The following is a 6,428-nucleotide window of genomic DNA, read 5'->3' as shown; positions in this document are numbered from 1 at the left end:
ACCAGCGTGGTGAAGTATGGTCAGTACACATTGACCAGGGTGGTGAAGTATGGTCAGTACACATTGATCAGGGTGGTGAAGTATGGTCAGGTCACATTGACCAGCATGGTGAAGTATGGTCAGTCCACATTGACCAGAGTGGTGAAGTATGGTCAGTACACATTGACCAGGGTGGTGAAGTATGGTCAGGTCACATTGACCAGCGTGGTGAAGTATGGTCACTACACATTGACCAGCGTGGTGAAGTATGGTCAGTACACATTGACCAGGGTGGTGAAGTATGGTCAGGTCACATTGACCAGCGTGGTGAAGTATGGTCAGTACACATTGACCAGGGTGGTGAAGTATGGTCAGGTCACATTGACCAGCGTGGTGAAGTATGGTCAGTACACATTGACCAGGGTGGTGAAGTATGGTCAGTACACATTGACCAGGGTGGTGAAGTATGGTCAGGTCACATTGACCAGCGTGGTGAAGTATGGTCAGTACACATTGACCAGGGTGGTGAAGTATGGTCAGTACACATTGACCAGCGTGGTGAAGTATGGTCAGTACACATTGACCAGGGTGGTGAAGTATGGTCAGTACACATTGACCAGCGTGGTGAAGTATGGTCAGTACACATTGACCAGGGTGGTGAAGTATGGTCAGGTCACATTGACCAGCGTGGTGAAGTATGGTCAGTACACATTGACCAGGGTGGTGAAGTATGGTCAGTACACATTGACCAGAGTGGTGAAGTATGGTCAGTCCACATTGACCAGGGTGGTGAAGTATGGTCAGTACACATTGACCAGCGTGGTGAAGTATGGTCAGGTCACATTGACCAGGGTGGTGAAGTATGGTCAGTACACATTGACCAGCGTGGTGAAGTATGGTAAGGTCACATTGACCAGCGTGGTGAAGTATGGTCAGTACACATTGACCAGCGTGGTGAAGTATGGTCAGTCCACATTGACCAGCGTGGTGAAGTATGGTCAGTACACATTGACCAGGGTGGTGAAGTATGGTCAGTACACATTGACCAGCGTGGTGAAGTATGGTCAGTACACATTGACCAGCGTGGTGAAGTATGGTCAGTACACATTGACCAGCGTGGTGAAGTATGGTCAGTACACATTGACCAGCGTGGTGAAGTATGGTCAGTACACATTGACCAGGGTGGTGAAGTATGGTCAGGTCACATTGACCAGGGTGGTGAAGTATGGTCAGGTCACATTGACCAGCGTTGTGAAGTATGGTCAGTACACATTGACCAGCGTGGTGAAGTATGGTCAGTACACATTGACCAGGGTGGTGAAGTATGGTCAGGTCACATTGACCAGGGTGGTGAAGTATGGTCAGGTCACATTGACCAGAGTGGTGAAGTATGGTCAGTCCACATTGACCAGCGTGGTGAAGTATGGTCAGTACACATTGACCAGCGTGGTGAAGTATGGTCAGTACACATTGACCAGCGTGGTGAAGTATGGTCAGTACACATTGACCAGCGTGGTGAAGTATGGTCAGTACACATTGACCAGAGTGGTGAAGTATGGTCAGTACACATTGACCAGCGTGGTGAAGTATGGTCAGTTCACATTGACCAGTGTGGTGAAGTATGGTGAGTACACATTGACCAGGGTGGTGAAGTATGGTCAGGTCACATTGACCAGGGTGGTGAAGTATGGTCAGTACACATTGACCAGGGTGGTGAAGTATGGTCAGTACACATTGACCAGAGTGGTGAAGTATGGTCAGTACACATTGACCAGCGTGGTGAAGTATGGTCAGTACACATTGACCAGCGTGGTGAAGTATGGTCAGTACACATTGACCAGCGTGGTGAAGTATGGTCAGTACACATTGACCAGCATGGTGAAGTATGGTCAGTACACATTGACCAGAGAGGTGAAGTATGGTCAGTACACATTGACCAGCGTGGTGAAGTATGGTCAGTACACATTGACCAGCATGGTGAAGTATGGTCAGTACACATTGACCAGAGTGGTGAAGTATGGTCAGTACACATTGACCAGAGTGGTGAAGTATGGTCAGTACACATTGACCAGAGTGGTGAAGTATGGTCAGTACACATTGACCAGAGTGGTGAAGTATGGTCAAGCAAATCGCTCCTCAACCTCTCACCGGGAGACTAGCATGATGTTTTGTGTTTCTCACTCGTGATGGGACTTTGTAGTATCAACGCTGAGATGTATAAGGGGCACCGAGGGGTGATCAATAAGTTCTGAATTACTCATTGGTTTTGTCGGTAAAGTCACGTATGTAGAAATATAAAATTATATTAAAACAAAAAAACACAATCACGACGTTTCGATCACAACGCAAGCGATCTTCATCAGGTGTCAAGAACAAATCGCGGAGGTAAATACAGCAAAAAGATGAGAGACGAGAATTCAACAAACCTGAAAAACCATTATGTGAAGCACATCGAGTCAGGCCAACGACACAGTTAGACACTTCCTGGCGGACCACGAATTTCAGAAGAGTGTTACATTTCGTGTTCAACCTTTGGATTGCACATACCACCTGATGAAGATCGCTTGCGTTGTGATCGAAACGTCGTGATTGTTTTAATATATTTTTATTGTATTTCTACATACGTGACTTTACCGAAGAAACCAATGAGTAATTTCATGCAGTCACGAAAGCTTTAATACTTTATTAAGTTCTGAATTGGCCCGTAGTAAGGTAGGGGCAACTGATGAGCGGTTGACAGCTGCGCCATCGAGAGGGAATCTTGATGGTGACGGTGTTTGTCTTTGTGGGTGAAGGACGCCAGTGGGAGAGCCTCGCCATGGACACGTCAGGTGGCGAACTTGGCCGTGGTGGCAGCAGCAGCAGCAAGGCCGCTTCTGACAGCCGGTGATGGCTCTGTGGTGATCGTGATGGGGTTGGTGGTGGTGATTGTGAGGGTGGTAGTGATGGGTGGTGATCGTAATGATTGTGGTAATGGTGGTGATCGTGAGGGTGGTTATCGTGATGGGGTTGGTGGTGATCATGATGATGGTAGTGATGGTTGGGGATCGTTATGGTGAATGTGAGGATGGTAGTAATGTTCATAATAAAGGTTTTTGGGTTAGATCGCGTTTATTTATGAATGTGTCGTAACCCTCCACCACCCGACATGGCCAATCAGCAAAAAAAAAGTGTGACGTTGACAAAAGACAAATAGTTCACTACTTTAGCCCACCGGTGTGTTGAAGAGTGAATCCACATTTACAGTTTGAGTACGACGTTTCGCTGGTAAATACATCCAGCATCATCAGGCAATTCGCCAGAATGGTAAAGCCCTCGCTTGCTCACGGTTTTATATAGAGCAGCAGGGTGACGTCATCACTTAACTCATATCAGGTGCAGTGATTAGAGGCGGGGGGGGGTATTGTAATTATATAATCGATTAGTAATCAGTCATTGGTTATGATTAGTAATGAGTTGTAGATTAGTAATTCTTTAAATCAAAATGTAATGTGTATTATTTAATAATACGCTTCCAGGCCGCACTAAGCCGGTAGCTGTCAGAGCGATTAAAGTTATTCTTGTTCCTCTCAATTTCAATGGATTCTCTAATTAGTCTTTGCCAGTAATAATTAGTTTTACACACCACTGCAACATTGTCAAAATCAATTGAGTGTCCTTGTTGACAAGCATGTTCTGCCACTGCCGACAGTTGTGTTTGAGATAATTTAATATTTCTCTGATGTTCTTTTAGTCTTACGCTATGTTACGTCCCGTCTGCCCAATGTAGCAGCTGCCACATGAACAATTAATCCGATATACACCTTCTGTTGATAGTTTAGGTAATGCGTCTTTAGTGCAAGATACTAGTTTTTGAATTTTGTGTACTGTACCAAATCTTACTGTAATGTTTTGCTTTTGCAAAACACGGGCTAATTTGTCAGTTACTCCTGAGATGTATGGAATTTTTATTGTTTTAACAATCAGGTCGCTTTCAGCAGTATTGCTTTGCAATCGTGATTTGGCATTCAGTGCTCTGTTAATTTGAGCATTATTGTAGCCATTCTGTCGTAGTGCGTCTTTAACGTGTTTAATCTCTCTCACTAGACTCTCACCATCTGACACTGTTTTAGCCCGATGTCAGATGGTGAGAGTCTAGTGAGAGAGATTAAACACGTTAAAGACGCACTACGACAGAATGGCTACAATAATGCTCAAATTAACAGAGCACTGAATGCCAAATCACGATCGCAAAGCAATACTGCTGAAAGCGACCAGATTGTTAAAACAATAAAAATTCCATACATCTCAGGAGTAACTGACAAATTAGCCCGTGTTTTGCAAAAGCAAAACATTACAGTAAGATTTGGTACAGTACACAAAATTCAAAAAACTAGTATCTTGCACTAAAGACGCATTACCTAAACTATCAACAGAAGGTGTATATCGGATTAATTGTTCATGTGGCAGCTGCTACATTGGGCAGACGGGACGTAACATCAGCGTAAGACTAAAAGAACATCAGAGAAATATTAAATTATCTCAAACACAACTGTCGGCAGTGGCAGAACATGCTTGTCAACAAGGACACTCAATTGATTTTGACAATGTTGCAGTGGTGTGTAAAACTAATTATTACTGGCAAAGACTAATTAGAGAATCCATTGAAATTGAGAGGAACAAGAATAACTTTAATCGCTCTGACAGCTACCGGCTTAGTGCGGCCTGGAAGCGTATTATTAAATAATACACATTACATTTTGATTTAAAGAATTACTAATCTACAACTCATTACTAATCATAACCAATGACTGATTACTAATCGATTATATAATTACAATACCCCCCCCCCCCGCCTCTAATCACTGCACCTGATATGAGTTAAGTGATGACGTCACCCTGCTGCTATATATAAAACCGTGAGCAAGCGAGGGCTTTACCATTCTGGCGAATTGCCCGATGATGCTGGATGTATTTACCAGCGAAACGTCGTACTCAAACTGTAAATGTGGATTCACTCTTCAACACACCGGTGGGCTAAAGTAGTGAATTATTTGTCTTTTATATTCTTAGTTTTTTCGGTAAAGTCACGTTGAAGAGAAACAAAAAATATATATAAAACAATAAAAAATTCTCACGACATTTCGACCATAACTCAAACGGTCGTCTTCAGGTGTGTTGGTTCGCATAAATGTATTTTTAAACGGCGCATTTATTTATTTATTAAAAAAACGTTAGCGCCACACGCAACGATTTGGCAGTTTACCCAGGACTAGTCCATCTATATTCTGAAAAGAGGAGGGGGGAGACGAAAATTTTTATAATGTATGCTGTCTGAAAGCCACTGTAAGCATCAACAATCAATTATAAATAAATAAATGCGCCATTTAAAAATACATTTATGCGAACCAACACACCTGAAGACGACCGTTTGAGTTATGGTCGAAACGTCGTGAGAATTTTTTATTGTTTTATATATATATTTTTTGTTTCTCTTCAACGTGACTTTACCGAAAAAACTAAGAATATGAATTACTGCAGTCACGAAAGCTTTAAATCAAAATTTATTTGTCTTTTGTCAACGTGACACTTTTTTTTTGCTGATTGGCCATGTCGGGTGGTGGAGGGTTACGACACATTTATAAATAAACGCGATCTAACCCAAAAACCTTTATTATGAATAATATTGGTCGCGAAAGCCTACGTGTTAAACTGATGGTAGTAATGGTGGTGATCGTGAGGGTGGTTATTGTGAGGGTGGTTATCGTGATGGGGTTGGTGGTGATCATGATGATGGTAGTGATGGTTGGAGGTCTTTATGGTGATTGTGAGGGTGGTAGTGATGGTGGTGATCGTGAGGGTGGTTATTCTGAGGGTGGTTATTGTGAGGGTGGTTATCGTGATGGGGTTGGTGGTGATCATGATGATGGTAGTGATGGTTGGAGATCTTTATGGTGATTGTGAGGGTGGTAGTGATGGTGGTGATCGTGAGGGTCGTGGTGATGGTGGTGATTGTGAGGGTGATGGTGGTGATCGTGATGATGGTGGTGATCGTGATGGCGATGATGTTCATGACGATGGTGCACGTGATGGGGATGGTTATGATCCCGATCGTGGTCATCAGGGCCATAGAAAGTCATAGACGACAGTTAGGCAATACAAAAAAAGATGTATTCCTGACCAGGGAGTATACATTTTGTGAAGTATAATTACCTTCTCAGGGAGTATAATTTCCAACAGTTTTGCACTATTGGACATTGTGCTCCCTAGTTGGATCGTATTCTCCCCGTACAGAAATTCACGATCACATTGTGTCTCGTACATTTTCTCTCCCACCTGTCACAATCCCAACACCAGGTACGATTCCAACACCAACTATGACCCTTCCACCCAATTATCTTCAGCCGCCGAGGAAGCCTCGACCCTGCTCTCAACCCCCTTGGGCAGGCCCACCTCTGACGATCTGACAA

Source organism: Petromyzon marinus, unplaced genomic scaffold (genome assembly GCF_048934315.1).
Source record: "Petromyzon marinus isolate PM22_M1 ecotype Great Lakes invasive population unplaced genomic scaffold, UKy_Petmar_22M1.pri1.0 PM_G_Scaffold_19, whole genome shotgun sequence".
Classification (NCBI taxonomy): Eukaryota; Metazoa; Chordata; class Hyperoartia; order Petromyzontiformes; family Petromyzontidae; genus Petromyzon; species Petromyzon marinus.
Note: the sequence above shows the minus strand (reverse complement) of the source record.